Genomic DNA, 25,783 nt, shown 5'->3' on the forward strand with positions numbered 1-25,783 from the left:
TAAAGGGAAGATCAGCACCACTGGTTAAATTTTGTTACATGAAATGTATTGTGTTCTGTGGCCAAGTTGAAAACAAAGCAGGTAATGATTCCTGTAGTCAAGGTACCCTGTGAATTCTGAGAACAGGCACAGAGCAGTCATTTTCCATCTCATTAGTTCTGATGTTTACTGTAAGCGATTTTTCGGGGTGCATCATTGCCGACACCAAGCTTTGCTAATAGATTTCAGGCACGACCCAGGTGATGAAAACAGGAGGATGGTCATTTTTCATTCTTCCAGAGAAAAAAAAAGACAAAGAATCAACTAGAAAGGATGCAATGCTTTTGTTTCCTTAAATAACATTTTGAAAGATTTCATAAAAAAGAAATGGAAAGATTCAGAAGTTATTTGTATTTATTTAAATTGTATTTAGTATTTCTTACTCTCTTTCACTTTATTGCTGCATAAATTATTTTCTGTGTTTTAAAATCACACCATGTTCTTTGATGACCATTTCTTGCCTGACTTATTTGTGTCACTTTTCAGGGCTAGATTCTTAAAAGGATTTAAAATAAGTCTTAAACACAATTGCTATTCTCCTTATCTTAGTGCAACATCTAGTTCCATAAAATTCTTTCCCAGTTGCTGCCCATTCCTGCAAAGACACGAAATTGGGCATCCCCATTTTCAATCTTGAAGCCAGTGAACTACCCAAAGGGTTAATGATTCTATGCAGTATATCTTTGCACAGGCTCAGGTTCTGCGCAAAAGAGCATGAAGAGATGGTACGCCACCTCTCCTAGCCGGTAGCTCCCATGGAAGGTCAGGTGAATGGCTCCTGATCATGGCAACACAATAGGCAGAAGAGTCTGAGAGCTGTGGCAGGTTTCAATTGGGTTCAGGCAATGCCATGTGCTTTGTGAAGAATGTCTTGTCCCTTTCGTACTTCACCTATTTGGTTTTCCCAAGTCTTGTTTTGTCATGGCAGTATAGTCCATGAATCTACAGTGATAGGTGATCATTTTGTCTCTCAACACTTCAGCAGTTTGTCTGGCTCCTGTGCAAGCATACCTCTGTTCTCTCTGTTGGTACAAGCTAGGACAAGGTTTTAAACTAAAAGAGGCTAGATTTCAGTAAGATATAAGGAAGAATTTTTTTTTACAATGAGGTGGTAAGACACTGGAACAGGTTGCCTAGAGAAGTTGCGAATGATCCATCACTGGAAGTGTTGGTCAGGTTAGAGGGGCTTTGCACAAAGTAATCTAGTGAAAGATGTCCCTGGCCCATGACAGGGGGGTTGGACAAGGTGATCTTTAAAGGCCCCTTGCAACCCAAACTGTTCTGTGATTCTATGATTCTAGGTTATGATAAAACCCATTGTTAAGTCAGCTGCTTCTCCAAGGAGGAAAGCATCAATTTTGTGACATACGTAGTCCTCTGAAAGAGAAGTTTCTTCCCAAAGAAAAGTCTCTCATATCTCAGGCAGCTGGCAGCTGTCTAAAATGAGATCATTGCTATGTTTTAGGGAAAAAATAACACTGGTCATGAATAGGCCTCAATGTGCTTCTGTGCAGTAAACACACCCTCAGTGATCAGGTATGTACAGTGTTGCATAGTAGCTGCAGTAGTGTATTGTTTCAATACACTTATGCTGGTGAACAGTTTTGGTTTTTGAAAAAAAACTTATTGCTGACTGTGTGACATGTAGCAAGATCACAAGCTGCCTATGCATTCTCGGTACAGAATTATAAATATGAGAATTGTCTCAGGTGTGAGTATGTCATGCCAACGTCACTGAATCTTCCAATATTTAATGTATTCATGCTATTACCAACTCAAGATGGATGGAATAGGAGATCTATACTTAGAGACAGTTAAAATTCCACACGAAGTGTTTTTCACACTTTCCATAGAAAATACAGTGTCTACATAGAAGGAGATGAATGAAGGACTTGAACTATGAACACATTCTCAGAACATTTCATTCAGCAAATTTCAGAACAAACTAGATTCTCATCAGTCATGTATTGTAGCTTTTAAATCAGCAAGGACCTAAAACAACATCAGATTAAATATTCTGTAGAAACATTTCTAGATGCTGGAAGTTAATAACATATCATGTTACTAATGGCCCCTGCGTTCTGCTCAGTTTATATTCTCCAGACAATTTTAAGATGTAGTTCAGGAGTTAATATGGGACATAACAGCATGGTTGTGTTTCAAACAGGTATCTTGCATGTCTCAAAGTTTTGCATAAGGAAACAAAAAAACAAAAAAACCCAAAACCCTAGTTTGATAGAAAATAAGTATAGGATCATAGGAGACATTTATCAAAATATTTCAGTATGGGGATGACTATGGAAGATCCAACTGTCAGAAACCAGTAGCCATCACTGCAGACTAAAAGTATTAGTTTGGAAATGTTGCTAGCCAAACATATAGTCTGTTGAAGGTAAAATGTTACATGAAAAAATTTTTATTTCAGCAAATCTGTTTTCTGGTTTTTAAAAATGTTGTATAACTCTTTATTTTCTTTCCTAGCAAAAACAGTCACACTTTTTTCAATTCCTGATATAAAGCAAAATTTCCAGTCTGAAGTAGGCATTTGTCCTTCCATTTTATGTCTTAATTTTGATTGAAATTTCATTTCAAATAAAGTCAAATATACAAATGTTGCAAAATTAATTTCAGTGAATTCTGAGAAATAATTTCAGAGCATATTTGCATCTGCAAAATGTCTACCTATTCCCGTTTTGTTCTAATTTGAAAGAACAATTGTTGTGCTATTGGAAATTTCCAGGGAGCATAAACGCCCTTGTGTAACCTGGTCTACATTTTTTTTATTTCCCCCCAACTCCACAGGTCTGTTTCTTTTTCATGAAGCACAAGCCTAGAAAAGGTTTTCACAAAATTAAATTACCGAAGGCAAATCTAAGGTTTTGCTTGCACGAGCTTGATCCTGTGGTTCCAATAAACCTGATTTTTACACCTCAAGCAAGACATTGTTGGGCTCAGCACAGCTGGTACTAGACTTTAAGAAAATTCTCATTCCCATTTAAGCACTTAAACAGCTGATGGATTTTCAGAAAAAAATCAGCTCTTGTTGTGATACTGATGGCCAGATTTTTAAGAGAGAAGTGAGACAGAGGTTTAACAAGCAAGTCAGTCTAACAAAAGAACTTTTTATTAAAACCAATAATAGTCACTTTCATTCAAAAAATGTAGCTGTAGACCTTTTTATAGGTTGTCTTGAAGAGGTTTAGACAGACTCCCAGCTGAAAAGTGAATCAGTAAACATGAAATACTGAAGTAGAGCTGAATAAGCAACCAAAATATGTGCTTGGCAGCAGAGATGTCTGGAATTACATTGTTTAGGGGTTGGGTTTTTTTCACTTCTCTTTCTCTCTGCTGCATCTGTCTGTGATGGGAGATGAGATGAGCAAATACTTACAGAAATACACAGTCAGAGCAGGGTAACACACACACAAAACCTCAGCTTCCTCCTCTTTACCCCAGTGCTGGCCACACAGCTACATCAGCTGTGGCCATTCAGTCAGTAATCGAAAGATGGAAGAGAGTACAGATGCTGGAAACCCCCCAGAAATGGGAAATATGAGGGCTGGCATTTCTTTGTCTGTGTGTCTGTTTACACACAGAAAGGGCATATTCTTTTTATAGTGATCTTTTTGCTCTCTGTCATTGGCCCTATTAATTTTGTGGGCAACACATCCCTTTGTGTAACATATCATTTGTACTTCCACATTTAGTGGCACTTCCTAGCACTTTTTGCAGATCCTGCTTAACTCATATTTTTTTGATCTGTTCTCTTTCTCTCCCTCCCTCCTCCTCTCAAAGGGTACAGCCCTTTTCTCTATTAGCACAACACCACCCTTCTTGGACAAAGCCAGTTGCATTATTCTTGAAAATATTAGGCTCTGTGACTATGCCAGCTTCTCAACCAAGAGGAAAAAACTGTGAACTTTTTTTGGAGTAGGTCGGATACATGAAGACCTGTTCAAACCTTTAGCAGACTGTATTTACAGTATTTCTTTGGTTTGCAAACGGTGGCTGTATTGCTGGCTCAAGAACACGCCTGAAGATTCTGTTGCCACAGTATGTCTTGCATGCAAAGAATAAACCTGTTCAGCAATTACATGGAAAGCTTCTGGGGGAAGTGTTGAGAATGGCTGTCCTATGGCTGGTTAAAGGAGTTAGGCAAACCTTGGGAGCTGGGAAAAAATGGCAACTCCTTCCTTTCTGCCCCACAAAAAGCCAACAGTATTTATTAGTTCCAGCCTTCCAAAGTGCTTGTATCATTTGATTACCTCTATTCACCTCTGTAATTCCCAGATTCTCCTACTGAGTCTTGCCAGTACTCTTCTTGCTCTTTGAATCTGACCTGAAAGTCAATATTGCTACAAAAGAATGTTTGCTATATGAAAATTCAACCTGAGTGACATTGGTGAGAAAGCTTGGTCAGACACTGGCTGCAACTGTGACTCATGTCTAAGAGCTACTAATTAAACACTCTAAAAATGCCAGATTACTTTTGCTACTTCATTGTGCCAATTCTTCAGGCAAGCCTATCCCTCTTTCTTCTGTCATTTCAGGAGATGGAATTATTCTGCCATAGCAGATGAAGAGTGACACTGAATCTTATGACCTTATTTTAGTTGTTAAGTAGCAGAAATTAAGGTGCTAGGACACAAACTTTTGGTAAATAGACCAGAAGAAATGTCAGACATCAATGGACTACTTTCTGCCCCTACTGCAAAACCTTGGCGATTGTAGAAATTACTGTAGATTTACCTTTGTCATGTCTTGGAATGTGACCTAATAAATGCTTGTTTCCTCTCCAGGATAAGCCCAGCATAATAATAATGAAAAAAAAATGCCAAAAGCAGCAACTCTGTATGCTGATGTAATGAAGAATGGAATAGGAAGCTAAGAAATATATATAATTTCATAGTTTAAAAATCATTAGGGTTTTACTGAAAAGGAGTAAACATTTATCAGTTTGAAAGGGTGGCTGATTGCCTAAATTGTAAGTATAAGCTTTCTTCCAGCCTTCAGATGCTCAAAATTTCAACAGCATACATTGCTGCAAAGTTTGTTAAATTAGCTATTTTGGATGCCAGCTTCTCAACCAAGAGGAAAAAACTGTGCTGTAAACTCTTTTTGGAGTAGGTCAGATACATGAAGACCTGTTCAAAACTTTAGCAGACTGTATTTACAGTATTTGCTTGGTTTGCAAAGAGATGTGGTATTATTTCTGCTCACCGTTTTCCTATTTCCCTCTATCACAGTTAGTCACTTCATATAAAGCAATTGTGGTTTGTTTATAATTAAGTGGGAGAAGATGTTGGGTGCATGCATGGATGGATGGATGGATGGATGGATGGATGGATGGATGGATGGATGGATGAATGCATGGATGCATGTTTGAACTACCCTAGATGGAAATGGGACTGTTTACCTGACTGCTCTCCAGGAGATTAGGGCACAGTGACAGCCAGTTAGGTCCATGGGTGAACACCTTAAAATTGGAACTTTTCCAACCAGCAGAATTAACCTCAGAAGATGTCCAGCAAGTTTCATATTCTTTGGCATGGGAAAATGAGTACACATCTAAGTAGCAGCCCAATTTCACCAGGTCAGTTCCACCTACCATTTTGCAAGCAGATTTTTGTGCTTGCATGGAACACCAGTAAAAAGGAACTGAATCTGCAAAACACCTTGTAGGCTCAGATCCAAAATCTGTAAAATATAGTCAAGTGCTTTGAGATGAAGGTCACATATGAAACATTCATGATACACTTTTACCTCACAAGAGTTGTCAGTGCTCTTTATAATCTGAAACATCTGATCAAAACAAAGAGGCGAGACAGGAATATGTGCTTTTTAGACATTTTTCTTCAGCTTTTATTGTCTTTCTGATTCATGTGCTCAAACACCTGTACCAGCTCACCTTCCAAAGTAATTTTGTTCTCAGAAATGAATACTTCTGACTGCATAGCTTAGATGCAGACTGAAAACTCTTTATGCAGTATATTGCATTTATACTTTCATCACTAGTCTGTTGTTTCCACAGGCAGATACTTCTAATGTCAAAAATAATGACAAGCCCTTATTGGGAATGCCTGCAGCAAGCTTACAGCACTAAGATAAATTTACAGATTTTTGTCAATTGCTGCAACCAGTCTGGCAAAGATAAATTACATATTTTTGCTGAATTACCTTTGTTTCACTAAGCAATACCCCTTTTACTTAATTTTTCATGGTGAACAAAGCAACATGTCTCTAATATTTTATTATTTTCCAGGTGTTTTTCCTTGTTGATTTTGTAAAGCAGATGCTCAGATTATAATCCATCCATACATGCAATGGCTTTTCATGCTTCCCCAGGGTTTAAGCCCTTTTTATACCTGGTCTTTGTTGTCCTCTGCTTGGCTTGCCTTAGACGGGATGACTAGGGAACAAAGTCCTGCATGAGCAATTTTTTTTAGTATTCCATGGCTTGTCATACATCCCCTTTAGGACTTCATTTTATATTTCTCTCCAGCAGGAAACAGTAATAGGCTCTATAAATATAATTTTATAATGCATTCTATTTATTACACATCTCTAATGGAGCTGCATGTCGTACTTAGTTACTTCAGTGCACATGTTTAATAACCTTTCATATATTAGAGAACAAAGATTTGTCCATGACCCTTTACTCTTCACCATTGTGTTTAGTTACATTAGTAAGGCTAAAAATTATTCTGTATGTGAGCACATGTTCAAAATTGGACATGAGTGTTAAATATTCCTGTATTCATAAAAATTCTGAGTGTCTCAGCATTTTTTTTGGTCTGTAGCTGTTTTTAAAAGCAGAACAAGTCCTTTTTTAGATCATGTGTCTTGGAAAAGGGCAGTTTTGTGAGCAGTTTGAGGTAGGCAGGACTATCATATTTATTAAAAGTCCACATTCACAAAACCTGCAATTTAATGAGGAAAAAAACCCTCATATGAGTGAGAGGGCATGTAGAAATTCATAGTCTTCCAGATAATTATCCAGACATAACCATTACCCCTTTTCCCCTTTTTAGTTATATTACTTAAACACACATATACACCTACACTATGGCATTAAGTGAGTAGCTTTGTGTGTGAATATGCCACAGGAATTAAGACTACATCAGCAACATACATATTTCAGTGAGCTATAATTTCCACTACATTTGTAGTTTTTTTTCTATTTCTCTTCAAGCAAATAAACTGGCACTTCATTTTATATACAGAAGGTCACAAAGAGCCCTCTCATATCCTGCCCAGTGTCCTTCTGGCACTGTTTCTGTAGTATTCAGGAGACACATTGCTCCTCTCTTCCAAATTCAGTAAAGGCTTCACCTACTTGTTTGATGATTGATAAAAATTGAAAAATACCTGTAACTGCCAAATTCACATTCTACTTTCTGTTCCTGTCGGAACCTTTAATATGAGGAAGATTCAGCCGGAAAAAATAAGAAACATTCAAGGAAAGAAAAGGACAAGAGTCTCCACAAATTTTAACCTTGCAGATAATAGCCATTCTTGTCTCCTTTGAAGAATATTTTATTTATTTATTTATTTATGATATATATTTTAAACTTCATCAAACACTTGAAACTGGATTTTGGTTTCTGAGCATGAGCTCTTGGATAACATTCAAAATAAGGGTTTTAACAAAAATCTGACATAGTGATGTCTCAACATGATGGAGAGTATTACAACTGTGGATCTACATTACCAAAAACTGTGATATTCCAAAATATGGTTTGGAAATAAAGCAATGCATAAAAAAAAAAAAATAATAAATACACCTAGCAAATATTTTGTGCCACTGGATGGACTGCAAAGACTGCTGTTATGCTTGATAGAATCCTATTTCTAAGTGTTCTTAATTGTGTGTAAATTGTACCTTTTTCAGTCATCTTTTATTTTGTTTACAATTACTGTAAAGCTGAATAGTGTCTGTCATGCAGTTTCTTGATGCAAAAAATCATTCCCAGCAGAAAGACCGACCATTAACTGAAAAAATAACATCTCTGGTTTTCTTTGGCTCTCAGTTTGATTACACGGTATTGCAAAGGAAATATTATTGTAGATATAAATGTATTGTAAATGTATTGCTCCTGCTTTTAGCCTAGCTTTCCAAGGAAACAAACTTCATGACCACATTAGCTGCATGAGTACAGAAGTCTTTTTGCTAGCCCATTTCATCTAGATATGACAGAGAGAAAGAGAGTGAGAACACATTATCTTTCTATACATTAAAAAAAAAAAAAAAAAAAAAAAAAAAGAAGAAGAAGAAGAGGCAGTCAAATAGAGAAGAAGGAAAACTACAAACTTAGCCTATTAAACTGAATACAATGTGTGCAGGAGTGATACATTGGAAACCAGTGTGTATTAGTTCCACTGAATATGGAATCGCTTTTTTCCTTTGGCCAAACTAGCAGTGTGAGTTCCTAAAAAACTGGCCAAGCTGTCATTATGTATGAAGCTTCCTCTACATAAATTGGGAAAACATTGTACGCAATACTCATATTGACTTTTGAGAGCACAGCAGGTATGCAGACATTTGAAGGAAGTTTTATTCCTGTGAAATTGTTAAACTGCCTGGTCCCAGCATTTTAGGGTTTGCATGTGATAAAAATCCCAATAGCTTTTGAGTTCCAAAATTCTTTCAAATTATAACTTTGTGTAAATATGACTTTTTTGAATTTTTTTTAGAGCCATACTTCCAATGTAATTAGTATTTAGTTAAGAAGATTCTTAAGAAGCAGAAGCAAATTATATACATTTTAATAAGTCACTGTTCTCTGAAGCGGTCTGAACAAACGCATAAAACTTTTTGGAGAGGCTTGTACCTAGCAAGTACTCAGTGACTGTTCATCTAAAAGGAAAGACTGTTATCCAAATAGATTTGTGAGTGTGATAAAAGGCTGTTTTCTTAGTAGGAGATCCTTAGTGTGGCAGAAGGATCATTTATTTCGGAAGTATTAGCTTGTATTTGGTCAAGAGCATAACATATATTGGGGGTACAGTAATACATAATATTAGCAGTATCGTGTGAGACCCTCAAATGGACTAGAATGGAATATTTTGGTTGGAAAGAAGATAAACTGACTGTCTGGTCTAACTGCCTGACCAATTCAGGGCTGACCAAAAGTTAAAGTACATTACTAAGGGCATTGTCCAAATGCCTCTTAAACACTGACAGGCTTGGGGCATTGACTACACCTCTCTAAGCCTGTTCCAGTGTTTGATCACCCTGTTGGTAAAGAAATGCTTCCTAACGTCCAGTCTAAACCCCCCCTCGCACAGCTTTGAGCCATTCCCAGGCATCCTGTCACTGATAGCAGGGAGAAGAGCTCAGCACCTCCCTCTCCTCTCCCCTCCACCCGCCCCCTACCCCCCACCCCCCGGCAGCTATAGAGAGCAATGAGGTCGCCCCCAGCCTCCCTGTCTCCAAACTAGACCAACCCAAAGCCCTCAGCTGCTCCTCACAGGACATGCCTTCCAGCCCTCCCACCAGCTAGGCTGCCCTCCTCTGGGCACGTTCAAGTACCCTGACATTATTTTTAAATTGTGGGGCCCAGAGCTGCACACAGTATTCAAGGGGAGGCCACACTAATGCCAAGTACAGTGGGATATTCACCTCTTTGGACCGGCTGGTTATGCTGTGTTTGATGCATCCCAGGATGCAGAGGTTTGCCCTCTTGGCTGCCAGGGCTCACTCACTGATGACTCATATTGAGCCTGTTGTCAGCCAGCATCCCCCAGATCCCTTTCTGCAGGGATGCTTTCCAGTCACTCCTCTCCCAATTTATACTTGTATCCAACATTTCTCCATCCCAGGTGCAGAGTCTGGCAGTTGTTATTGTGAAATTTCATGATGTTGATAGTTGCCCAATGCTCCAATCTGTCTAGATCCCTCTGCAAGGTTTCTTGTCCCTCACGAGAGCAAACTGCACCTCCCAGTTTGGTATCATCAGCAAACTTGCTAATGGTGCATGCATTCAACTCCTGCCTCCAGATCATTTATTAAAATATTGAACAGAGCTGCCTCTAGAACTGAACCCTAAGGAACAGCACTGGTGACTGATCAACAGCCAGATGTAGCCCCATTCACTACAACTTGTTGAGCCCTGCCATTCAGCAAGTGCATCACCTACTGCATCATGTACCTGCTCATCTCACAGCTGGACAACTTGTCCAGAAGGATGCTGTGAGCAACAGTACGAAAAGCCTTACTAAAATCCAGAGAAGCTACATCCAGGGCCTTTCCTTCTTTCACTAGGTGGTTGGTCTTATCCTAGAAGAATGTCAGATTAGCTAAACAGGACTTCCCCTTTGTGAACTCATGCTGACTGTGTCAATGATTGCATTGGCCTTTAAATGCTTTTCAGTAGCACCCAGTATGATTTTCCCCATAATTTTTCCAGATACTGAAGTTAGTCTAACAGATCTGTAGTTTCTTGGGTCTTCCTTCATGCCCTTTTTGTACATTAGAATAGTGTTGGCTGCCTTCCACTCAGCAGGGACCTCCCCAGCCTCCCAAGACCTCTGGTAGGTGAATGAGAGGGTTCATGCTGTAACATCTGCTAGATCCTTCAGTAGTTTAGGATAAATCCATCTGGCCCCATGGATTTATGAGCATTCTACTGATGCAGCTGGCCCCTTACAATTTCAGTGCCCACAAATGGAAATTCATCATTCCTGTAGTCATGGCCCTTCAACTCAGAGGACCACGCAGCCCAAGGTCTATCATGATTGTTAAAGACTGAGGCAAAAAAAGCACTAAATGCCTCTGCTTTATCTTCAACCCTATTTGACAGGTGACCATCTTCAACAAGTATTGGTTCAATTTTTTTTTTTTAGTCCTCTTCTTGTTATTAAGGTACTTCAGAAAGTCCTTCTTGTTGCGTGATGCAACAGTAGCCAGTTTCAACTCTTCTTCAGCTTCAGTCTTTTGTGTCTTCTCCCTGCATATGTAAACCAGGGCTCTGTAATCTTCATGTGAAGTCTGACCTGTCTTCCAGAGATGGTACAATATTTTTTTTTCCTCCTGATTTCCAAAAGGACTTCCCTATTCAGCCAAGCTGGTCTTCTGACCCACTTGCTTGAATTTTGAGACAATGGAATTGCCCTCTCCTGTGCTTTTAAAATGTGGTTCTTAAAAACTGACTGGTACTTGTGGACTCCTAAGCCCTCAAAAGCAGATTCCCAGGGGATTCTGCTAACTTTTTTTCCCCTGAGAAGCCAAAGTAGGAAGTGAAACACCATACACAGAACAGAGGTTATCTTTTTGAAGTCTTTCAGCTGTAATGGTACAATAGGAAATGGAGATCCCTGCAACCAAAGGAATCTAGTCTCAACATGCCTGCCTTCAAATCTCACCTTCAGTGCCTGTTGTTAATTGCAGGAATGACAGGGTTTAGTCTTACTAGTGTTAGGGTGGCACTGTGTCCACAAATGCCCATTTATGAAAAATACAGGTAGAAGCTAAACATACATTTTAAGTACTGAAAGTAGAGATGGTAGGGTCATATATACAGTGAACAAGAAGATAAACTCAGTAGCTGAAATTTCCTGTCTGCACAAACTCACTGACTACAGACCACACCCAGCATCTAAATTTTATTTTATGGCTGGACTAGGTTTTCTTGCCTTTTCCTTTCCAGTCCTGCTTTTTTCCTATGGTTTTAACTTTTCACATAGCTATCTAATTTTTTTCCACAGGAAGTAAATGATGGTGGTTCTGTCACTCTCCTGATACATTTTCCCAGTGCCAGCTGGCACTACTAGGAGATGGCAGCTGATTTCATGGTTCATTTTGCCTAAATTCACTTTCCAACCACTTCTTCATCTTACTATGACTTTCTCTGAGAGTGTGAAAAGCTCCATGGAATCAATGGTCTTTTCCATGTCTGACATACTTACAAGTTACTTCTAAACTTTTTTTTAGAGAAACCGAGTAGACTGAACTTTAATATCCTACATTTTTTTCCCAATATTTGCATTGTTTTTCCAGTTCTTTTTTGAAATTGTTTTTGGTGTTTCTACTTCATCTGAAATTGTAGATGCCAGAAGTAGAAACAATGTCCTAGCAGGAGTCTGTTCACACAGGCAAAAGCACTTTTCTCAATTTTTTTATTACACTGAGAATTCATGTTAAGTTTGTTACCTCTGATGGTCCCCTGGTTTTCAAAGGTATGTCTCACCTTAATTACGTAGTCTTTTATCTGTGTTCTAGTTATATTACCTTTAGCTGTACTAAATCCATTTAGCCTGTCTGGGACCATTTAACCAATCATTAATGGATTGACCATTCAGAACGTTCTAACAATATTATTAACAGAAGTAATGCAGTGTCTCTACTGCAGCTGGTGATGGCTGTTTCTTAAAATGCTTTAACTACCTTCTATTTGACCTTTAGTGTATATGCTTATGTGAAAAACATCAGTGTTACAGGAACTGGTAGTAGAAGAAATTCTAGTTAAACATGTATAATAGATTACCAGAAAATGGTAATGCTTTTCATCTTCATTTTCATGGGACCAGCTTATCCAACGTAAGGCAGAAAGGAAAAGGAGAAAAAGTGGTCAGATCTAGCAGATCCATTGAAGGACAGAAGGGGAAAAACAAGCCCTATAAAGATGCAAGCTTTCATGTACTTTTTGATTTTTCAGATTCGTTGTGGTGATTCAGGAGACTAATTATCCTTTTCAAACATGGATAATGAACACAACCTGGGCTGCTTTCTTGCACTGTAGCACTGCACAGCCTACATCCTTACACCTAAACTATTTTATCACCTAAACAAAATAGCAAGCTATCTATCGGAATTGGTATTGAGTCCTTTCTAACTCCTAAACTAGTCTGAGAATTTTCTAGGAGAGAGTTTCTGGTCCCCTAAATTTGCCTGTAATCATTTTAACATTGTGAGAGAATACCTTGTTGAGTTTTGGTACTTGCATACTACCTGCTTAATCTACAGCATATACTAAGTACCATTGAGCATCCAAATACCATGTCAACAAGGCAACAGCTAGAGCATAAAAGCCAACACCTGGTAGCACTCTCTGGATATTTCCTCCGAATGGTGACTGTCAAAATCTTGCTCCCATGAGATATTCACAGACCACTGTGTGAGATTAATTGGCCCTGTCTGAACAAATACCAAGCAAGTATTTGTCATTATTCTTCTGGTCCAACACTGCCTTCATAGCGCACCCTGCTGTAGTCAGGGGCTGGGCTAGAGATGTCCTGAGGCCTCTTCCAGCCTGAACTATCTGTCCTATTGATGCGGGAATTATTTACTTTAAAGAAAAGAAGAAAGAATTTTTAAAACAGAGGATGTTAATCAACCCTTACACATAGTTAACACACATGGCCTTGAGAGAAGGAATAGACACCATAAATACCTCAAGCTAAGAAGTAACAAGACAAGTTCAAGAACTAAAAGGTTAATAGGACCAAATAGGAAATTACTTGAATGATTTGTGAACTATCCTAATTGGCATACTAAAAGATCCACCCTTGAGCAAAGAAAGCCCCCTGCTAACAAAGCTCCCTCCCCACAGAACGTGTGTGGTATGGAGACAAGGCTCTTAGGAACCAAGAAGTAATTGTAAACAGTTGTTCGAAGTGTGTGAAAAGTTTTACTGTGTGTTAAGAGGGGCTAGCTTTGTGGCCACCCAGCACCCATCTCTGCATAGACACACTCTGTGTGGATCAGTGCTTGCACACCAAGTGAAGAACCTGGATTTGGGATAACTGTGATGCTGGTCCTAAAGCTCAGTATACCTAATTTTCCATAGGCTCACAGCATAAGGCACCATGGCTGCAGATGTGGAAGTATGACAAAGCCTCTACAGCAGTGCTTAGGCCTAAACCCGCGTCCTTTTTACTTCTTTACTTCCCAACTTGTTTTACAGCTATTCAATATGTTGATTCTTCTATTAATTTAGACTATACTGACATCAATAGGTTCATTATGTTTATCTGCCTTGTGTTCATCTGTGCTGCTAAAAGAAAAGAAACCAAAAATACCAAAACCAAAAACCTAGGCTGAACTTCTGGGACATATGCAGTATGCCATGTAGTGAATATGAATAAACAGAAAGCAACATGATGGGTTTGGTGTTTGGTTTTTTTTAATGTAAGATAGTCTTCAAAGGTTTTCCTTTAATAATATTCTGAATAACTACTGCTAGGTTTATAGTTCTATAAACCTAATTAGGCACAGACATTTACCAGCCAATGATTTTCACTTCACTTGCTCTGAATACATATCTACCCTATATAACTGTTATGTTATCTAATATAGCATAAATTATTTTTGTTGTTGACAATATCTAAGGTTTATTGCACAGTAGTATAAATAAACTGTAACTTTAAAAGATGTCATTCAACCAATTTCTCTTGCGAGCAAGAATTTTTGTTTCATAACCCAGTATTTACTTATCATTTCATGATATAAATGGTTAAATATTAATTTCCTATATTCATCCTCTGAATTTAGCTCTGAAACCAGACAGGATCACTTCACACCTTCCATCACTCCTAACTTTAATAGGAAAATAATTTTTTTTACTAAAATGGCTAGCTCCATTTAAGTTGTCAAACAAAGCCTACATTGCAGTTATACGGCTTTGTATGACAGAGGCCCACTCCAAAAATCAGTTTGCATAGATTAAATTGATGTCTCCTGAAATGGAGTTTAAATCACAAATTAAATTACAGCACATCCATTGTACAAGTGACTAAAGGACAGGAAGCTAATTTAATACAGCTAGACAGACATTTCTTCAAGTGAAAATATGGATGAGAGTCTGTTCTTCACAACTGCTATGAAAAATCTGTGGTATGTTGTACTTATATTTTCTCTAGGAATCTGGAGGAAAGACTTTTTTTTTTTTTTTTTCTTCTTTGCTAGAAACAATAAGAAGAAGCTGTTAAAATCTGTCCAGTACTGACAGTTGTTCAAGCCCCAAAACACAGCAGGAAAATGAGCAGTCACAGAAGCAGCATGGGTGGAGCCGGTCAGAATTTTTTTGCATAAATATGAGTTCTTTATTAAATGCCAAATTCAAAAGCAAAACCACTTCTATAAATGCAAATCATAACACAGGTTACGTTTCCTGTTTAGTTTGATAATAGGCTGCTTCTAGCTAGAAAAAAGAAGTATGAACTCAGCCAAAAAGCCAAGAGAAAGCCAGCACAGGGAATTTAAAAGAAGAGTAGCATAATTAGATGGGTTTTATAAATACTGTTACATTAAATGCTTAATTATTTTTTATGGCATTGACAACTTAGTTTGTGAACAATTAACACAATATTTTCTTACTTCTGATTATCAAGCAAAAAGTGTATATTTTTCATGGGTATAATAATTTAACAAAGGACATATGCTGTTTGATCGTGGACAGTGTAATCTCTATAAAATTTTTTTGATACAATAGATATAATTAATAGAATGACAGAAAAAGATTGTTTCCTAAAAGAATTAGAAGACAATTTGAAATATTCAATTTTCTTCTACTATGAGCAAGATTACACAGAAAAATGGAAGTTCCTAAAATAAACTGTTGCAGTCTGTTGCCATCCTCTCCAAAGGCAGCCCAAAAACCTGTCTAAACCCTCAGTTAATCAGTATCTACATTACTGAGACATGTCACATGTTCCTTCCCAGTCACTCTTGATTGATTTTGTGTGTTTTGTTTAGTTTTATGGTTTATGCTACTATATCAAGGAGTTCAAAATATTGTTGATCATTTAGTTTTAGTTACAGTATTACTGGTTCTTTTATAGATCTCTTATGAGTCGTCATTTACTCACATAAGAGGAATTTATTGAAGAGGTGAAAACACAGCACTGTATCATGTAGCATCTTGCTATGATAACATATTTGATATGAATGTCATGGTGTCTATGAATATCAGTAACATTATGAGTTTCCAGTTGTTTTAAATGCTTTATGGAAGATACAGTTGCATTGAAACTAATGTAATAAACACCAACATTTCTGCATTTCTGAAAGTGCAATTTTTTTCTATTCTTCTATACATGTGACAAATGTTTCAGCATGGAATGAACAGTCTCAACTTTTTATGTCACTAAAAGCTATGGGGATACTGAGAATACAAAGTATTTAAGATGACAGCCTTAGAAAAAGGTTATATTGAGGAAATATGGGAAATATATTGAACATATTCTGGGCTTGATTACAAACAGTGAAACATATAGTCTGGTTGTGTACAGAAGTGATTCCAGTGCCTTCATTAAATAACACCAGGTAAGGATAGCAGTAGTGATAATGATAGTCATATAATATTCCAGATATCGATGTGGCTATCTGTTTCTGCTGCTGTTTACCCAAGCCTTATTTAGTCTGCAAACTGGAAACTTCCAGCTCTGTAAGACTAAACATGTTTATTCTGCTCCAAAGCCATCTTTTTGCTAAGTGTCTGGGCTGCTAAAAGGAGCAATTATTAACAGGAATAAAGCTACTAGCAGTAAAATATTAACACTAATAGGAAGTTCTGCCAAGTTAATTAAGAGGATTATTCTAGGTATCTGTTCCTGAACATTACCTTGAACACATACATTGCAAAGCACTCAACGTTACTTTCATGAAAATAAAACCAAGCTTAGATCAGGTACTTATAAAAACCCTAAATTGCTGGGTTCTTGAAGCATTTGACTGTGATGGTTTTCTAAAATATTTTGATTCCAACAAAAAAATCCCCATTTACCCTGGGTAAATATCCCACATATGCAACTACCAGACAGAAACTGTTTTTGTTTCTGAGCTATGAAGGAAGTGATACATGAAGAAAAAGGTGTATTCTGTTTGATTTAGCTTCATTCCTTCTGTACAGAAAAAAAATCTGGTAGGGACTGGACCACATCAGCTTTCCAAGACAGAAATTATTTAAACAACTACCTGTCAAAACTGAACACAAGAAGTTCATTGAGATTTCAACAAAGCCCTTCTCAGAAGCTGAAGGCATGAAAGGCAAAGACCGAATGTAGGATTTCTCATTTGGCCACTAAGAAATACTATGTTTTTAATACAACCAGGATTTATCAGAGATGATTACCTTACTAATCTGTCATAAATTCCACTAGAAAACCATAATAATATTGGAACAAGACTACAGCTGAAATATGACTTTCAACTAACACTGCACTGAAGTATGCACTTGTTTCAAGAAAGCCTTTGTAAACTGTCAAAAACTGGGAAATGTCTAGGTGCAATTTTAGTCTAACTTGCTGCCTGTAGATCTTTTAATATGTGGGGTATTCTTTTCTTTTAGACAGCTTACAATTTGCGCATTATAAAAAAATCCAGACCTCTCAAAGATGTGTATCTTTTAGATGCCCACAAAGGCTTCCATATGATTAAGAAGATGGAAGTGCTGAAGCTGTTTATTTGAGAAAGTGAGAGATAAGAGTCATATCTAAGCAATGGTAGTTTTTTTCTTTTTTAGGATATTTTTGCCATTGTTGGACTTTGATTATGATAGTTCTAAAACTCAACGGGAACTCAGTTTTGATTCTATTTTCAGCTACATTTTTAGATATAAAAGTCAACATCTCTTGACAAGTTTGTGTCAAGTTTCAGAGCTTTACAGAAGAAATGCACCCAATTCTTGCAGGAACACACCTACACAGAATCAGAGATGAAGCTTTCCAGGACAGTTCAACCTGATTTCCTCTGTCACTTTTTCTGCTCTTATTGTCCCAGTCCAGTTTTGCTCACTGTCTTCCATACAGCAATTTCTTTGCAAGATTGAATGCTTAAAGCATGTCAAGGCTTCAGATTCTTTCTGCATGTCCCTCTCTGCCATGACATTGATTTACCCCCCAGCAAGAGAAAGTGGTTTTGAACAGTCTGTTATCCACTTTATATGCAGAATATCCAGATATATATTTGGCTTGTATAGCTGCTCCTTTAAGAACTCAGATTAGTTAATTTTAGAATTTAATCATTTCCCTGGGATTTGTGAAGGGGCTCAAGCTGTGACTGCATCATCAGATAGATGGTGTAGGATGGCAAAATCAAAAATGCACATTTGTCTGAAGTGGGAACTTAAAAATTGCCAACTTTCTGCCATACAGCCAGAAGATGAGAAGTCCTGGGAGACTAGCAGAGCCATCGGTTCTCAGAGCTCCTTTGATTGTTTTCAAACAAAATTTGTTTGGAATCTACTTTTTGTAAAATTTTAAAAAAATAGACAGGATGCAATATTAGTTGTCATTATACTCAGGATAAAGTAGTCATTCTTAAGACTTTCTTAGAGAAACATACCCTTCAATCAGTGCATATAAAGTCACAAATGTGATGGAAACTTAGATAACAACTGCTCACCACTTACCATAAACCCCCTAGATTAAGACATCAGATTTCAAAGGAAGTAATTTTCTACCTAGCATAAAATTAAAATTGATTGCCAGACATTTTGCCACAGGGTGTTGTGCCTGAAAAACATACAGACTTGAAAAAATTCAGGAAGCAAAAATCCATTGTTATGGGATAACTGTGGGAACACAAGAGCCATGGTAGAATTTCCAATGGGGAAATTTCTGAATTGTGTTTTCTGGAGGAAAAGAAAGTATTTCCTATACTTGCCTGTTTCTGCCTTCTTTCTCTATAGATCCAGTTGTTCATAGTGTCTGAGATGGCATACCTGAGCAGAAGTGGCTTTGGTCTTTTCCTGAGGCTAGGCTGTCCCAGAAAGCACAAATTTGCTGTGAATTGCTGGAAACAGCAAGAAGCATGGAACTCAGATTTTGTTGCAAGTGTATCTACTTTTCATTGTAAAAGCATGAAGAAATTTTAGAATCTGTTGAGATCTATTATTGCTGCTCAGCTTTACACAGCTCTTTAATGTAGCTATGCCTGTGTTTAAAGCACACATTTAAATATCTTGTTAAAGGTCAGGAGCAAACATAACCAGAGGCTCCAGTTCTCAGGATCCATAAGCTTTAGTTCAGGTTGAAATTTATCTCTTTATCTTCTTGTAGGAAACAAAAGAATGGAATAATGACTGAAATACAAAAAATAATTATGTTGAAAAGAATGAGGTCCTTACTTTTTCCTGTGAATATGTAATGCATATGTTTTTAATTATGGGCTAAACTTTCAAAGACTAACATATCAGGTGTCAGTCCTGTTTGTGTGATTCTACACCTGCACCTATATTTACAGCACTAGAATAAGAATATATATTAAAAGATAACAATGTGCTTCATTTGTGTTAAATAAGCATGAAAACTACTACAATATAAATTATCAGGTATATGATCCTTCACATATACTGATACTACATTTGCTAAAATATTGTTCCAAATTGGTTTGTTTTTTGGTTTTGTTTTGGGGTTTTGTTTTGTTTTGTTTGGTTTGGTTTGGTTGGGTTTTTTTAATTTCCTTCAAATAGCTTCAGTTTTGGTGTTTGAATTGAAGCAGTAAAAACAATTTTACACCTGGCACAGTTTTCCATTTTTGCTATATGATAAGGAAATTAAAGAATTAATTATTTCATTAAATATAAAACCCAGGAAAATTAATATTTAAATAATTATCAGTGTTTGATATTGTATGGTTGTGAAGAAACGTATTAGTATAGCGGATATTACAGCAATTCTTCTTGCTTTGATGGGCTTCATTAAAATATAATTGATTTCGGTAACCTTTACACTCCTCAGATCAAAAAGCAATGGTATGTTACAGGTTAGGATTCAGTACCTGTACATATCCAAAAGAAAAGTTTTCACTATTCTTATAAAAATACATTAAAATGACACATTATTGAACATCCCTCATGCCCCCAAATATAAAGCCTAAACAGAAAACCAAAAAACAATCCCCACCCCACCCCAAAAACCCAACCAACCAAAACCAAACCAGCTAACCAAAACCAGCTGGCTTCTATGCTTTCAATGCAACTTATTTTTAAAAAAATTATTTTGGCTGTTTTTCCAATATCTGAAAGCATTTCTAGCACATCTTTAAATATAACCACAAAATACAATAGGACCTTAAATTAGACATAGCAATATGTGAATAGTAATTGCATGGAAAATGGTACATTGGCAATAAAACTACCTTAATTTTATAGCACCTTTGACAAATGATTCAGTTCATTGCACATATGGAGTGTATTAAACTTTCTCATTTTATCTTGCTTGGAGTAATTATAAAGAATGTACAGTCTGAAAACTAATTAAAAGGAAAGTCTATACAACACCAAAGGTTAATGAATTCTAAGCAGCATTCACAAGATAAGTGTTGAAGGAGTTTTTCAAATATTTTATTTAATACATGTGGACACTGAATGCTTGCTCAAGTGCACTCTTGAGCCTAAGCCAAATATAGGATCTACATCCTGCGATACAGAAACACCTAGAAATCACAACAGTTCAAGTGTGTTGATTTTTATTATCAGCTCTACAGCTAGCATCAGCAGTGACAATACTGGCAAGCACCTAAGCAATACCAGTGGAGCTTATTATATCACTTGTCCTGCAGCCACGCAACATGCACATCTTCTCCTCGAATCCTGTCTTAGATCCAGCATTCTTGAACCCATGCTCGGACACATCAGGGGTGCAAGCTGTTTCTCTGAGACACTCACCTTGGATAAAGCCAAAAGGGTCAGAGCTTGGGCTGTGTCGATAACAAAACACTGTCAGGATAAGACCTGGTGCTTCCCAGCCTGGTCATGTTTTCAGCCTTGTTCTAGAGAGAATTAAATGATTGTCACTCATGTAAAGAAGACCATAGCAGCTGCAGCTAGAAACTGTCAGAGAGAAATAAGGGATCTGATCCTTATGACAGACATAAGAGCACAGTAACATCACCAGCTGGTTTTGTGCAGAATTTTACACAGTGCATACAATTTGACATATTATCTCCTCTCAGAATAACAACAACAAGAATATATCCATGCATTTTACTGGTATATTTGCCACAAAGATTTTCTATGTAAACTATTTTTAACTATCAGAATTATGTTACACAAATACAAATCCAAAAGATTTTAAAAAGACAACTTAAAATCCAATAATATTTCTTTATTGCCTTTATGGAAGGACAGAAATTATTTTCTTTTAATGTGTAAAGAGTTTTTTGTTTCTTTTAATTTTGGTGTGTTCTAACTCGAAATAGGGAAGAGATTTTATACATATGACGTCTTAGTCATGCCATATAAATAAGAAATAACAGAGGGTTTAGAGAAGTTCTTGGAGCTGCCTTTGAGCAAATCAAATGACTAGGGGAGGATGACAACACACTCTTAACGCTTTTCTTATCTCTCTGTGTAATCTTGCTTTTAGCAGGAGTGCACTTTTAAAAAAGACCTCCTAACATAACTGAATGCCAAGATGAAAACAAGACAGAACATGCATTCTGTTAAATGCACCTACGTGACTCCAGCCACTGGTGGTCATTCACTCCTTGGAACCAGAGTGGAGCTAGTCTGACATAAACCCCTGAAATGCATGTAGTATTGACAGTGGGGTGTCAGTGACAATTTTTTTTTTCTTTACTAAAGTGAACATAAGCTTAGAAGACTACATTTAAAGTCTTGCAACAGTAAAATGCGTTGTAAGCTGTGGATATGCAGAAACTTTCAAAAGGTTGTATGTGTTGGGTTTTCCTGATGTGCAGAAACATAGCATCAGCCTACTCTCATGGATCAAGCAAGTCATCTCCCTGAGGGCAAAATATTACAACACCAATAGAATAGCTACACTATCTCAATTAGATGCTGAATAGTTACTCTTTCCTGAAGTAGAAGACAGCATCCAGGAGGGCTCTTTTCTGCCTTATAAGGGATTGGAACCAAAACTTTGATTGCTCCAGAGAATACACTGCAATGGTGTTTTGAAAGCTCTGTTAATTAACTAACTTAACAAAAATGTGAACCATGTAAGAAGTCAATTAAGTGGAATTGATGTGCATAATCTTTAGTTATGCCAGCCTTTTTTTTTTTTACCAAGCTCACCAAGTGCATCAACACATTTCCCGCAGACTGCATACAGAGGAGCAGCATTTTATAATTTTTTTGGCTGCGCTTTAAAAAATTGTTTGGTTCTTGTGGTTCCCCCAAGACTTTTCACAGCAATGCTCATTCTTAGTGAGTGTCTGCTTCTCTGAAAGAGAACAGGCTTTGGAAATTAAAAGGAAATATATGACGGAGAGCTGCCTGAATATCAGAACATATGTAGAGACTGAGTGATACACTGCAGACATGGTTACAGATACATGTGAAATGGTTTGAAACACTGTTTACCAACAGCTCTTCAGAAATGTCACTCACTAGAGGTGACAGTGCCCCCCCCCCCCCCCCGATAAGGTACCACAAGGGCTCTGATGTGAGTGTGCAGTCCCTCCACACCACTTGCACTGAGCCCTCCCCTCTGGTTCATTTGATCAGCTCACCTGGGGGATCGGGAAGTGCAAGCAGGGGGCCCATAACAAACAGCTGAAGGAACAGAGGGGAGAGAGGTTCAGATATGCTATTTCAGCTGTTTCCAGTGTCAATGCGTAACACCTGGAGGGAAGTTTCTTGATACTGAAAGAGGATTTAGAAATGCTTTACTCTTCCTCATTGTCAAGAGTGACAGTGTCTTGTTTTCTTGCCCATTTGATGCTCAGTGAATCCTTGTATCAGGCAGTGACTCAGGTATCTCTCTTTCCTTATTCAGAAAATGCCTTAAAAAAGATCCAGGAGGTGTCCTCCTCCCTGGCCTGCTCAATGCCCCATGCAAAATGGGAACTTGGCACAACTCTAGACTTCAACGCATGTCACGAAGGTGGTTTTCATACCAATCACACAGAAAGAGCCTCTGTCATGTTCAGGTGCAGAAGGCAAAGCAAGAGTGAGAGTTGGGGGCGCAGAGAGGAAACTGTGGATTCAAATTTTCAGAAGAAGAAATGGCAAAGGTGAAATGGTAGAGAAGTTAAGTATTGGTTAAAAGCGTTCCTGTTGCTGCCAGAAGTGTTTTCAGACAAAGCCCAGGCATAAACAGTTAACTTCAGAAGGGAGCTCAGGACTTTAAGTGCTAAACACCCTCTGAGGTTGAAGTGGTGCTAATCTGGAGATAGACAGGACTGCGGTCAGATCTTGTTCTCCAGGGTTTTTGTTTGTCCAAATTAACCTCTCATTTTCTGCTGCTGGCTGTTGTGGACCACCTTCTGAGACATTTATGTTGCCTGAATAATCTAGCAGCCTTCTACAATTAAGTAACTACACCAGTAGACAAGCAAAGATCTATGGAATTCATCTACCTAAACTGTAAGACCTTTGATACACTCTCCTCACAACACTTATCTTTGAATTGGAAAGATATGGGTTTGATGCATGTTAGATAGGTAAGGAACTGTCTGGATGGCCAAGTCCAAAGTGTTACAGTCCATGGTTCAATGTCCGAGTGGAAACCAGTAACTAGTGTCCCTCAAGTGTCTGTATTGGGAACAATGCTAATTAATATCTTCATCAGTCACATAGACAATGGGATTGAGTGCTCCCTCAGCAAGTTTGAAGATGACACCAAACTAAGTGGTGCAGTGGATTTACTTTAGGGAAGGGATACCATCCAGAGGGACATTGACAGCCTTGAGGAGTGGGCCCATGTGAACCTCATGAAGTTCAACAAAGCCAAATACAAGGTCCTGCCACCTGGGTTAGGGCAATCACCAACATTGATATAGACTGGGGGATAAACTGATTGAGAGCCATCTTGCAGACAAGAACTTAGGAATACAAGTGGATGAGAAACAGGACATCAACCAGCAATGTACAATGTGTGCTTGCAGCCCAGAAAAGCAATCACATCCTGGTCTGCATAAAAGGCATGGCCAGCAGGCCAAGTGGGGTGATTCTGTCCCTCTGCTGGGCTCCCTTGAGAATCCACTTGTATACTGCATCTAGCTCTGGGGTGCCCAGTACAAGAAAGACTTGGACCTGTTGAAGTCGTTCAAAGGAGGGCAACGAGAATGATCAGAGGGCTGGAACACCTCTCCTATGAAGAAAGGCTGACAGAGTTGTGATTGTTCATCCTGAAGAAGGCTCTGGGGAAACCTTATTGCAGCCTTTCAACATGTAGAGGGGGCTTATAAGAAAGGCAGAGAGAGACTTTTTACCAAGACCTGTAGTGAGAGGACAAGGGGCAATGCTTTTAAACTAAAAGAGGTTAGGTTTAATTTGGATGTAAGGGAGAATTTTTTTTACAATGAGTAGTGAGGCACTGGAACAGATTTCCCAGAGAAGCTGTGGATGCCCCAGCACTGGAAGTGTTCAAGGTCAGGTGCGAGTGGAGTGATTGGTTCCAGTGAATTATGTCCCCGCCCATGGCAGAGCGGGCTGAACAAGGTGATCTCCAAAGGTCCCACCCAACCCAAACCATTCTGTGACTCTGTGACTGTCTTTTCATGTACACAGATAGGGCCTATAAGCAGGATCAGGTACAATTTCTCCTGAAAGCAGAGCATCCTAATGGTGTCTAAAATGGACCGCATGAAAGATTGATCTACTAACTAACTAAATATTATATGCAATATACGTTTTTTTTCTATTTCAGTTTTAATCCAAATTAGGTCCCCTGCCATGAGTCACTAAATTAGTAATGTTCCCAGTTATCCAAAGCCCATGTATTTTCATGTTTTGATGTCCCCAAATCTTTCCAGACAAATGAGCTAGTCCAGTAATGCATCCTTTCCAGGGAGTCATATTTCCCTGAGTTCCATTCACCACTTCATGTGCATGAGCTTGGTCTGCAGCATTGGGAGTCTAATAGGACATAAAGAAAAAGCTGTAATGAAATGCAAGGCATCATGCAAGCACTCTTTTGGTCTTTTTTGTTAGCTGAATGTCTACTGAGAATTTAGACCATATAACATTTTAATAACTTCAATGTTATTATGATCAGGATGTATTTCTAACTAATGCATGAGAACAGAGATTACTTAATAAGTACTTGTCCATCATTATTTGCAACAACAGGGTCAAAGTGACCACTTTCTGCTGCTATTAGTCACATTCATTATACCAGTCCTGTGCATTATTAATTTATAAGCTAGTGTAATATTTTTAATCCTTTGTACCACCTGTATTTAAAATGTCTGATTATAATTTTGATAGTGCCTTCTCAATTATTGGATAACAATAGTATGATTAATTAAATTGTATGATTATTACCATTTATAATATAATCTGGAAGATATACTGCTTTTAAAATGGAACCATATCTTGTCAGTTTTGCATGATCTTGTGTAACTGTTCTGTTACAGCTCAATGATACTTAATTATTCCAGCTAAATATGTAATTTTTAAAGGCTACATTTGACAAAGTGTCATGAATCAGCTTTATCCTTTTAAATACAAGAATAAAATTCAAAAAGCCCAGCAGCTGCAATGTTTCATATGACCATGTAGGTTTATGGCATAGGTGGTTTAACAGAAACATGTCACACCCTCTAATGTAAATAAGCCTAATATATTTCAGCATTTCAGTGTTCTAGCCACACAGTAAAAGAAGTCAAGGCCTCTTGATAGAACAGGGTTCTTGACAATAGATTTTAATTTCTTTGATCTTCACACATCTAGCAACTCTTGTTGAAGATTTTGAGGATGCTTTATTCTCCCTTCCTTCTCTCTTCCATCACACCAGAAAACAACCTTTCTGGATACTAAAAGTACAGTGTACTTCCAGGCGGTCCAGTGATCAATAGCTCTTTTAGGTAGATAATAAGATGCTGTTAATAGTT

At 37.8% G+C, this 25,783-nt stretch overlaps 1 long non-coding RNA gene across 7 annotated transcripts in view; it reads right to left on the reverse strand.

Moving 5' to 3' along the window:
* The window catches only part of LOC308056686, a 93,252-nt gene that overhangs the window by 17,980 nt on the left and 49,489 nt on the right, over window positions 1-25,783 (reverse strand). For 4 of the 7 annotated variants that reach the window (XR_013924918.1, XR_013924919.1, XR_013924920.1 and 1 more), the window contains exon 3: window positions 1-20,752. This exon is cut by the window's left edge and continues 17,980 nt beyond it. This is a non-coding gene — a long non-coding RNA (uncharacterized lncRNA). The remainder of the gene's footprint in view (window positions 20,753-25,783) is intronic. The other 3 variants (XR_013924922.1, XR_013924923.1, XR_013924924.1) reach the window with 3 other exon arrangements.

The sequence above is a fragment of the Falco punctatus genome (genome assembly GCF_963210335.1).
Source record: "Falco punctatus genome assembly, chromosome: Z".
Lineage (NCBI taxonomy): Eukaryota > Metazoa > Chordata > Aves > Falconiformes > Falconidae > Falco > Falco punctatus.